Raw genomic sequence first — 11,332 nt, 5'->3', positions numbered from 1 at the left:
CAGTATTGGGTTTAAATTTCTTTGTTGTTTAATTATGTTTTGAGCATGGTCAACTTTATTTAATTTGTTCTATTAGAAAATATTTGATCTTTATGCTCTGTTTTGTGCTCCTAAAATTGAGTCTTCTGACTGAATATTGCTAAATCTCAAGTTTATTTACGTTATGGGCATTGTTTCAAGTTATTTAAGGATTTGAGGAAAGAGAGTGAATTTCAGCAACAATGTTGCTGAAATTCTAACAAAAGTATGAGAGAGAAAGAGAAAAAGTGGGATAGAGAAAATTTTGAATTTCAATAATCTCATTACCGAAATTCCTGTTGCCCAAACATGCTGACCGAATGGGTGTGAAGTGCTCAAAGTGTGCTATGCCATTGCTGAAATAAGAGGGGGGGAAAATTTTGTGGCAATGCCATTACCGAAAATGGGAGGAAAAAAAAAATAGTGGTTGCCAAAATCTGGGAAGGAACTAAAAAAAAAAAAAATGTGGTACTTCCACAATATTTTTACATCATTTTCACAACAAATCACAGGTGATTAGTTATTATTAGTTCAAATTTGAATTTAACACTGAGATTACTTTTTTAATCCAACAATAACAACCTGCCACTTAGGATTTATTATAAAAATGTTGTAAAAATCATGTGCACATATCATTTCTCAAAAAAAAAATTTGTGGAATGGATTTGTGGCAATGGCATTGCACAAACCAATTGCAACAATTTGTTTTCCCTCCTATTTCGGCAATGCCATTGCCACAAATTCATTCCCACAATTTTTTTCCCCCTCTATTTTGGCAATGCCATTGCCACAAACCAATTGCAACAATTTTTTTCCCTCCTATTTCGGCAATGCCATTGCCACAAATTCATTCCCACAATTTTTTTTTCCTCCTATTTCGCAATGCTATTGCCACAAATTCATTCCGACAATTTTTTTTTCCCTCCTATTGGTATAGGGTGGTTCTGTTTGTAATAGTATGGAGATCCTATAATCTTGGTCATGCTATGTTGGGTGGTAACTAAAGTTGTGATTCCAATTGGGTTGATATGAATAGGTTTAACCGATTTTTTGGGATGTGTACATTTTGCTTCTAAAAATGTCAATGCAACTTAAGAGTGGTAGTACTTGTGCACTACTTTGTAGTTTGATATCCTAGGCTGCTGTTTTATTGTCTTATTTTTGTGAATGCATGTATTGCAGTGGCTAATATTTTACACTGGTCCAAAAGGAAAAGTTTATCATGAAAACATGCATTAATGTACAAGAAGATGGACTACTCTAATTGATTCCTTTCGATTTTTTGCATGCAAGGTGTTGCTGATCGTGTTTGTCTCGGTCTCATTCCAACAAGTGAGGGTAGTTGGGTCATTGCTATAAGGGCATTAAGGTAATTGCCAATACTCTGTATATGGTTCCATTCAATCACTTGTTTTTTTGTTTTGTTTTGTGGTCCAAAATTTCTTCAGCTTCCAAGAAATGTTTAAGACTGCATTACTTCCAATTTTTGTTATTTACCTTTCAAAATGTTTAAAATTTCTAAGCATCCTTTCATTACATTGTTTCTTGTTGCTGTTTCATTTTGTAGTTTGAAACATCTCAAACGTCCAGGACATGTTTCGAATTCTGAACAACCTCAGTGTTAAAACTTCCATTCTTGGCTTAGGTTTTGTTTCCAAATATACATTAATTTCCACTAGATTCTTTCTTATCCAAGGCATGTGGACTAGAATTTTAAAGTTTCAAAGAGTTACTCACAATGTGGTCACAATCTGACAGTTTGGTAGTTTTTACAATCTCCAGGACACTAGATTTAGCATCTTAGTATATTGCATTCTTTTATGTCATTGTACTGGTTGTAACTCTTCTTATTTAATTTTTTGGCTAATTGGTTGTAAAGCTAAATTGTCTGTTTGTGTGTTCAATTCTAACTAATTGGAGTTTTTATGAATGTTGGTTAGCTGTCTTTTGTGCAATTTTGATTATGTCATTTGCTTTTTGGCTTTAATTAATGTCGGTAGTTGGGAAGGGTTAGTATATTAATCGTAGTTTCTACTGCAGCAATGATGTTCATTAAGTTATATTATGGTGATACTTTTATTTGTCTTGTAAAGTTGTTAACGCTGGCTATGAAGTTGTTTCTTTTATTTTATTTTAGTTTTAGTCATTACTATAACCATGAAGTGGCATTTCACTAGCAAGCCAAATACTTTCTACGTTTTATATTCTTATATAATAGATTACACAAAACACACTGAATTGTAATAGCTTAGTGTATCTATGCATATCATGGATTGTAATAGCTTTGCTATCATGGGATAATTTTATTAGATGGATAGACAAGAGAATAAAAGGTGATGTGTATTGCAAATTTGGGAATGGAGATGTCGAATGGCAATTGCTTATGAAGTTTGTCTTGTTGCCTATTGGTTAATACTTTGAAGGAGGCCTCAAAGGAGACAAGTAACTTACTCAATTAGTAGTTTGAGTTTAGAAAGACGAAGTGTTCACGATGAACTAATGAGAGAGATAATTGAAAATAAAAAGTGTCGTGATATTATACGCATAAGGCTTGGAGCTTTTTTAGATTTGTGTAACATGCTACGTAAAGAAGGTGGCCTCCAAGCAACACAACGAGCAACAATTGAAGAACAAGTTGCCAAATTTCTTTACATATTATCACATGGTGTAAAGCATCGGGAAATATCTTCTTCTTTTTTCCGTCGCTCTAGTGAGACTATAAACCGTCATTTCCATCAAGTATTAAGATCTGTGATACAACTAGAAGAGAAGTTTCTGAAACAACCTGATGGATCTCAAACTTCAGTAGAAATACTCAACAGTTCTAGGTTCTTCCCATATTTTAAGGTTAAAAACAAAAACATTATTATACTCTAATAGCTTAATTGTGGTATATATAAAGATTTTAATATATAGAAGTATGTACTTAACAATTTTAGTTCTTCCCATGTTAGGATTGCATTGGGGAAACTGATGGAATGCACATTGAGGCAAAAGTTCCTATTGAAGATGCACCAAGATATTGTGGTAGAAAGGACTACCCAACACAAAATGTGCTAGCAGCATGTACATTTGATTTAAAATTTACATAAGTTTTGCCTAGATGGGAAGGAACTGCATTAGACTCAAGAAATTTAAAAAATGCATTAAGTAGACGCGATAAGCTAAAAGTCCCCCAAGGTAATTTTGTTAGGAAAAAAAAAAAAAAATATATATATATATATATATATATAGCCATTAGTGTATAACAACATAATGAAGCATGTCATTCCTATAGGTAAATATTACCTTGTTGATGCCAGATTCATGTTGAGGAGAACACTTCTTGCACCTTATAGAGGAGTTCGTTATCACTTAAAAGAGTATTCAAGAAGTCCACCACAAAATCCTAAAGAGTTATTCAACCTTTGACATGCATCCTTACGCAATGTGATTGAAAGAGCATTTGGAGTCTTGAAGAAAAGATTTCCTATTGTTAACGTGTATAGTGTTGTGGGCTTTAGGCCCAACTAGATTACTTGTATAACAAACATTCTTGTACTACACTCTTACTTGTACTACACTCATTCGCGTAGATTTCATTTTTGCAGTCCGTTTTTGCATATTTTGCTTCTAAATGAAGAATAAAGACAGGTCTTCTTCTTGTTGCAATAATCATCGCTGACAATCCAACAAACGTTTTTGCAATTTTTACAAGCGTTTTGGCCACGATATTGAGACTTGCTATCATCTAACAAATCAGCTGTTTCAATTTCTGTTGCTACTGTTGCTAACGCTGAGTGTTGTGAAATTTTAAAATACTCGCAAGTGTACGAACCATATCGAAGTATAGTTGGACAAGAACGAGGTCGAACCCACAAGGACTTGAATGAATGTAGGAAAATTAATTAAACCTTAACCAAATTAATCCTAATCTAGTTTAATAAAAATTGGTTGTTCTGAGATTAAATAAACTAAGCAAATAATAAAATTAAGCAAATAGTTAAACTAAGGAAAAGATATAAAAGCAATAAAAAGATGTAAACAATCAAGGGAAAGGAATTAAGGTTTTGGAATCCGCCTTGTAAGTCATATCAGCATATATTTATGATCATTAATCTTTCCCAACTCACTACATGATAATCTAGAAATCAATCTTGCTATCATGGAAAATATCATCATTAAAACTTATGTTTAAAAATTTAAAGCATGTTCTTCTTCGCTTCTTAAGTATAAAATCAAATCATCAATTGTATCCGTAGCCAAACAAATCACAAGATATATCCAATTTCTAAAAATCAAATCATAAATTGTATCCATTGACAGACAAATCACAAGCGATATCCAATTTTATAATCAAGAATTAATAAACCAAGCATTCAATTAATTAAGACAAATCCTAAATCATGAGAAAAACATGATTGAACTCATATCTAGAATCTCATCTTAGTCAATTGATATGAAGCAAGAACAATTTAAATCATTAAAGAATAACTAATGTGGGAAAAATCAAATCACATAAATATTACTGATAATCCTTAACAAGGTTTCATCCTCAACCCTAATTATAAATTTAGCTACTCATAGTAATTGAAAGAAAACACAAAAATAAAATACTAAACATTAAACTAGACAAATAAAATAAAACTAACTGTCATGGAAGAAAACCAAAGAAGTAGCCGCACTCTCTATACATTCAGCCCTCAGCCCTAGCACTAGCCTCCGCCTCCCTGAATTTTGCCCTAAAGAGCCCTTAAATAGGTCAAGGAATCCTATTACAAGTTGAATTATCGTTTGGAGAAAATATCAGATTTTTAGGCTTCACTTAACCGACTATTTTGGCCCATTTAACATCAGAATTTGGACTTTTGGTAAACTATAAAGTTGTAGCCCTTTAAGTTATCGTTCCAGCCCAACTTGAATCATTTTGATTGGACATCTGACCCGAAAGTTATGCCAAAAATACTAACTGATGTGCAGCCTGGAATCCTAATCCGAATTGGACTTGGATTTGGTGCAAATTTCCTTTGATTCCTTGCTCCAATTGGACTTAAATTTAATTGGGTTGGTTTTTTCTTGAATTCATGCCTGGCTAAATGTAAGTTGGCTTGATTCAATTGGCCTAGCCCCACTTTGCATGTAAAGCCCTTGTTACCTACAATACAAAGATATTATATAATCAGTCACAAAATAACATAAAAGTAAGGCTAAATATGTAGATATGTGAGTACTTTATTGTATATATTTCATGCACATCAAATACCCCCAAACCTACATTTTGCTAGTCCTCGAGCAAAACAGATAAAGAGTAAAACAAAACAAAGAAATTAAAAACAAAGAAAAAGGAAATCCTAACTAATCCACTTTCGCTGGAATTTTCGATTGCATTTAGCATATGCAACAAGCCTTTAAACCCCTAGCTTACACTAGTGGACGAATTGTAGTCTTGTGAGGGTTTGCAGGGAATATACCCACAAAATTCTGAGAATGAATTCTAAAATAAATAAAACAAAGAAAATCCAACATTTTTTTTTTCAATTGCGTTTTGCAAAGAGGATTAGTTCAAGTTCAAAAACACTACAAATGCTAAAGAAATTTCTCATGCCATCAAAACTCAATGTGAGTGAAAAGTGGTAGCCAACCCAAACATACTCTTAGTTTTAGAATAAACTTGACTCGAATCTCTATTTGAAAGTATGTTTCAACTCAAATCTTTCCAGTGTTATCACTCAACAATTGAAATCACTCTGAAATGGGGTGTAACACTCTCAACAATATATGTGAGCGGAATAATGTAAGCAAAATCAAACACCTCACATATAAATCACATGAAAAACGCTTAATCAAAAAAGAACAAGTAGTCTCATGAAAGGATGCCAAAAATATTCATACCACACCTTTTTCTTCTCAGTCATATCAATATCTAAACTACACAATCTTCAAGATTAAATAAGGACTTTATTAGGACGTAATGTAAGGTAAAAGCAAAGGGAATGAAATAAAAATGGGTGAAGGTAAATAATAAGAAGTGTTTTCAAGATCTGTCGGAATGTCAACTCTTTTTGAAATTTCCATTCAACAATTTTTTTTTTTAACTCTTCTTCTTCAAAGCAGTACTCCTTCCTTACATTTCACTTCTCAAAATTTGATGAGAACCCTTTTTATTTTCTTCTTTTTGACACTTTTCCTTCTTTTTTTTTTTTTGAATTTTTTTTTCTTCTATGAATTCTCACACAAACCACCACATTGAAACAAACTGATCAAATTCCATCTTGAAACACTATGGATAAGGGATTTAAGAAAGAAAGGCTAATTAAAAGGCTCAATGGGGTGACTAGCGATAATGTATCAAAAAAGAAAAATACATATATGGCTCAAAGTAGACAAAAATGGCCTAATCTCATCTCTCAAAGACTAGTATAGTTCATTCAACATCAATGACTTCAAAAGATTCAAGTGTGGCATAAAATCATTTTTTTTTCTTGGCCAAAAGAAAGAACAATGAGACTACAACAAGGGAAACATGTTACGTACTTCCAAATGAACTTTAAGATTAGAAACAATAAATAACCCTCCAAAAATAATGATTGGCTCAAAACTCTCAGGGGTTATAGTCTCCACATTGTTATCATCAAGATTTTCTAATCATTTTTATTCTTCAACAACAAGTTGTGTTTGAGTGGCTACGTGCATGTGCAATGAATTGAGTATGAAAGCAATGAAATTCTTTAAGCAAGAGTAGTATAATGAACTCACAACATAAACCTCAAGCTAGGCAAATTTTTTTTTTTTTTTTTTTTTAACACATCTAAACAAAACAAAACCAAAAGATAGAAATCTATATAAATCCCCCCCAAACCTAAACCAAACATTGTCCTCTATGTTAAAAATGATACTCTCAAATATATGTCTTGAATGAAAAGAGAGCAAAATATGAATATGCAACATGAGAAAATCAAATAGGAAAAGTAAGGTAAGGAGAAAGAGGAGACGTACCTTGATCAAGCTGATTGTTATAAATTTTAATTTCTGTCAAATATCAGCTAGAACAAAAGAAAATAAAATGAAACAAGAAAATAAACACAAAGATTAATCTAAAATCAGAAAATAAACAAGAATTTTTATTTTTTTATTTTTGCAAAAAGATTTAACACAACTGGAGATCAATCCTGATAAACATGACCATCCAAACCTCAACAACACCATGGAGATAAATAATGCATATTATGAATGGACTAGTCCAATGATATTGTAACTTACCTGGGTCAAAAACATGTTGAGAAGCTTTTGTAGTGTCTTCCAAGTGAATTCTTTGCATAACCACAGAAGCACTAATACCCTTAATATCAGCAATTCTCCAACCTATAGCTTCCTTATGCTCTTGAAGTATACTTATCAATTGGTGTTCCCAAAAGTCATCCAACTTTAGTGGTTCTACAATAGATGGGAATGGGGATGAAGAAAGTGGGAAACAGACCACTTTTGGCTGCCAGCTATCAATACTTAAGAGAGGAACAGAATCTAACAATGCATTGACCTCCTCAATTGATTTTTCAGTATCCAAATTGCAATCAAAACGGGTTAAGCAAGCGTATGGGGGATCCTCACAACTTGATTGTAGGAAAGTATCATGGACTAGGCTCCCAATCATGTTAACCTCACATATATCCTCATTGTCTAGTACTTGCTTACTTATGTCAAAAATATTAAGCTCAACAGTCATATTCCCAAAAGAAATCTTCATCACACCACTCCGACAATTGATCAAAGTATTGGATGTGGCTAAGAAAGGGCGACCCAAAATGACATGGATTTGTGTACTGGCATTTAGAGCAGGCTCAGTGTCTAACACAACAAAATCAACAGGAAAATAAAACACATCCACCTTAATCAGCACATCCTCAACAATACCTCTAGGGATTTTCACAGACCTATCAGCTAATTGAAGTGTCATGGTTGTGGGTTTCAACTCCCCCAAACCTAGCTGTAAGTATACTGAATATGGCATTAGGTTCACACTTGCCCCCAAATCTAGCAAAGCTTGCTCAATGAGATGATCCCCAATCCTGCATGAAATTGTAGGAGATCCAGGGTCTTTACATTTCACTGGATATTTATTCTGAATGATTGAACTAACTTGCTCTGTCAAAAATGCCTTTTTAGGGACATTTGTCTTTCTCTTCATTGTCACAAGATCTTTTAGAAACTTAGCATAAGCAGGAACTTGCTAAATTGCATCAAGAAATGGAATATTAATTTGCACTTGCTTAAAAACCTCTAAAATATCTACAAATTGTGCACTTTTCTGAGGACTGATTAAACTTTGAGGGAATGGAGCTTTAGGAACAAACCTCCTATCAAGGGGAGAACTAAGATCTTGAATTGGAATTGAGGTTGAGTTGCCCTTCTTTTCTCTATGATCATCCTGTGAACTATGAGTTCCCTTTTCCTTTAACACAATATTTTCATCATCCTCCACTTCTGGCATTTTCACTTGATTATCAACTTGCTTACCAGACCTAAGGGTAGTAATAGACTGAACAGATTCATGTGCATGAGTAGAACTAGAAGAACCATTAATTGCACACTGCCCTTTTGGGTTAGGTATAGGTTGACTAGGAAACTTTCCTTTTTCCCTCTCTCCAACTTGGGTTGCTAACTGGCCAACTTGATTTTCCAACTTCGAAATAGCTTGAGTATTCAAATGGGTGGAACTTTTTATCTCTTGAATGGCTTGGCTAGTTGATTGCATGAAAGTTTTGAGAGACTCCTCCAAAGATGATTGTGGTCTTGGTGGTGCCATAAACTGAGGAGTTGATTGAGGAATGGGAGGAAATGCTTGAGTAGGTGGATGAAATTGACTTTGTTGATGCACTTGTTGTCCACCTATATTTGTGGGGGAATGGTTCTGCCTCCAAGAGAGATTAGGATGATTTTGCCAATTTGGATTGTATGTCTCTGAAAATAATCTAGCAAGTGGTTTTTCATAATTATTTAGTGCATTTGCTTGCTCAGTATAAAAATCAGGGTAACCAGCTATGGAGGGACACATTTGTGTTGTATGCATAGGACTTGCACAAATAGAGCATGTTTCACTTTGAACTTTATTGACAGAATTCATCCCTCTACCTAAAGCTAAAGCTTCAACCTTACGAGTGAGATTTTCCAACCTAGCTTTTATGTCTAAATCTTCACTGACTTCATACAATCCTCCTTTCTTAATTGTAGGGGCAGATCTCTCTCTACGATTGGAAAAATCCCATTGTTGTGAGCTTTCTGATAGATTCTCAAGAAATTTGTATGCCTCATCATCCCTAAGACTCAAAAATCCACCACCATTCATGGACTCAATCATGTTACGATTTGTTTAAGTCAAACCATTATAAAAATATTGTACTAGTCTCCATGTTTCAAAACCATGATGAGGACACTTTAAGATCAAGTCCTTAAATCTCTCCCAACTCTCATAAAATTTCTCTTGTTCATCTTGATAAAAATCTGCAATTTCTCTCCTCAAAGCATTGGTCTTGGCCATTGGGAAAAATTTAGAGAGGAATTTTGTGACCAACAGTTCCCATGAAGTGATAGATCCAAGTGACAAAGAATTAAGCCATGCTTTTGCCTTATCCTTCAAGGAAAAAGGGAATAAACGCAAGCAAACAGAGTCATCAATGAAATTCTGAAACTTACAAGTAGCACAAATCTCAAGAAAATCCTTCACATGCATATAAGGATCTTCTCTATCTAATCCATGAAAAGTAGGAAGAAGGTGGATTATCTGTGGCTTTAACTCAAAATGTGCAGCAGTGGTTGCAGGCAATACTATGCAAGATGGAGGGTTGGTGGTTATGGGTGAGAACAACTCCCTAAGAGTTTTTGAATCATCTCCTATTTCTCCCATTATGGATGGATAATCAAAACTAACAAGACGATTTTCTTTATCGCGTATCCAAGTTCTCATACACCAAGCACAAAGAAATAAATATTTTTTTTTGTTTTTTTTTATTTAAAAAATAAATAAATTTTAACTACAACTAGTAGAAGGAAAAATTCGATTAAGACCTAATTTATTTTCCTAACCAAGTCCCCGGCAACGGCACCAAAAACTTGTTGTGAAATTTTAAAATACTCGCAAGTGTACGAACCTTATCAAAGTATAGTTGGACAAGAATGAGGTCGAACCCATAGAGACTTGTATGAATGTAGGAAAATTAATTAAACCTTAACCAAATTAATTCTAATCTAGTTTAATAAAAATTGGTTGTTCTGAGATTAAATAAACTAAGCAAATAATAAAATTAAGCAAATAGTTAAACTAAGGAAAAGATATAAAAGCAATAAAAAGATGTAAACAATCAAGGGAAAGGAATTAAGGTTTTGGAATCCGTCTTGTAAGTCATATCAACATATATTTATGATCATTAATCTTTCCCAACTCACTACATGATAATCTAGAAATCAATCTTGCTATCATGGAAAATATCATCATTAAAACTTATGTTTAAAAATCTAACGCATGTTCTTCTTCGCTTCTTAAGTATAAAATAAAATCATCAATTGTATCCGTAGCCAAACAAATCACAAGATATATCTAATTCTAAAAATCAAATCATAAATTGTATCCATTGACAGAAAAATCACAAGCGATATCCAATTTTATAATCAAGAATTAATAAACCAAGTATTCAATTAATTAAGACAAATCCTAAATCATGAGAAAAATATGATTGAAGTCATATCTAGAATCTCATCTTAGTCAATTGATATGAAGTAAGAATAATTTAAATCATTAAAGAATAACTAATGTGGGAAAAATCAAATCACATAAATATTACTGATAATCCTTAACAAGGTTTCATCCTCAACCCTAATTATAAATTTAGCTACTCATAGTAATTGAAAGAAAACACAAAAATAAAATATTAAACATTAAACTAGACAAATAAAATAAAACTAACTGTCATGGAAGAAAACCAAAGAAGTAGCCGCACTCTCTATGTACAGCCCCCAGCCCTAGCACTAGCCTCCGCCTCCTTGAATTTTGCCCTAAAGAGCCCTTAAATAGGTCAAGGAATCCTATTACAAGTTAAATTCTCGTTTGGAGAAAATCTCAGATTTTTAGGCTTCACTTAACCGACTATTTTGGCCCATTTAACGTCAGAATTTGGACTTTTGGTAAACTACAAAGTTGTAGCCCTTTAAGTTATCGTTCCAGCCCAACTTGAATCATTTCGATTGGACATCTGAGCTGAAAGTTATGCCAAAAATACTAACTGATGTGCAATTTGGAATCCTAATTCGAATTGGACTTGGATTTGGTGCAAATTTCTTTTGA

At 33.3% G+C, this 11,332-nt stretch overlaps 1 non-coding gene across 1 annotated transcript; it reads left to right on the top strand.

Annotated features, from left to right (window-relative positions):
- The first annotated feature begins 9,410 nt into the window (after nt 1-9,410).
- On the top strand, nt 9,411-9,519 carry LOC126716286 (small nucleolar RNA R71). The gene has a single exon (XR_007652089.1). It is a non-coding gene; the product is annotated as a small nucleolar RNA R71 (small nucleolar RNA).
- The last annotated feature ends 1,813 nt before the right edge of the window (nt 9,520-11,332 follow it).

This window comes from Quercus robur, chromosome 2, assembly GCF_932294415.1.
Source record: "Quercus robur chromosome 2, dhQueRobu3.1, whole genome shotgun sequence".
Lineage (NCBI taxonomy): Eukaryota > Viridiplantae > Streptophyta > Magnoliopsida > Fagales > Fagaceae > Quercus > Quercus robur.
The sequence above is the reverse complement of the archived record's forward strand: the minus strand, read 5'-3'. Positions and strand labels throughout refer to the sequence as shown.